The following is a 743-nucleotide window of genomic DNA, read 5'->3' as shown; positions in this document are numbered from 1 at the left end:
GCACACTGATTAATATCTTGGCGTGCAGAGTTTTCACGATCCATTCCAGAAGAGAGCAACTTTAAATACACTGGTAAAAAAAAGCACTCCGTGTTCAGGCCACGAGTGGCCTACCGGGACCATCCGACCGCCGTGTCTTCTTCGGTGGAGGATGCGGATAGGAGGGGCGTGGGGTCAGCACACCGCTCTCCCCGTCGTTATGATGGCATTCTTGACCGAAGCCGCTACTAATCGGCCGGGTAGCTCCTCAATTTGCATCACGAGGCTTGAGTGCACCCCGAAAAATGGCAACAGCGCATGGATGCCTGGATGGTCACCCATCCAAGTGCCGAACTCGCCCGACATCGCTTAACTTCGGTGATCTCACGGGAACCGGTGTATCCACTGCGGCAAGGCCGTTGCCCCTAAATACCCTGGTACACAGGGAAAAAACCGTTTCTGACACGAAGGACCACTTAGATTCCGAAATCAATCGTCTGAAGTACGTGTTCCGAAAGAACGGCTATGGATCACGTGATATCAGTCAGCGTTCTCCAAGAAAAGGATACGCGAAAACGTTGAACCTTCACGTCACGAGCCAACGTCTGCATAGCTTCCCTTCTGCAGCGCTACATCCAGCAGAACAGCGAGAGTCGTTGTGAGACGAGGTATCAGACGCATTTTCCTACTTCCCAAGAAAAAAAAGCAGACGCTACGCCATATTAAGGACAGCCTCGGTCTCAGGATTCCTGGGATTTACAATA

General features: G+C 51.8%; 1 pseudogene; it reads right to left on the bottom strand.

Moving 5' to 3' along the window:
- Nucleotides 1-285: 285 nt before the first annotated feature.
- On the bottom strand, nt 286-403 carry LOC124719158 (annotated as a pseudogene).
- Nucleotides 404-743: the final 340 nt, after the last annotated feature.

This window comes from Schistocerca piceifrons, chromosome 10, assembly GCF_021461385.2.
Source record: "Schistocerca piceifrons isolate TAMUIC-IGC-003096 chromosome 10, iqSchPice1.1, whole genome shotgun sequence".
Classification (NCBI taxonomy): domain Eukaryota; kingdom Metazoa; phylum Arthropoda; class Insecta; order Orthoptera; family Acrididae; genus Schistocerca; species Schistocerca piceifrons.
The sequence above is the reverse complement of the archived record's forward strand: the minus strand, read 5'-3'. Positions and strand labels throughout refer to the sequence as shown.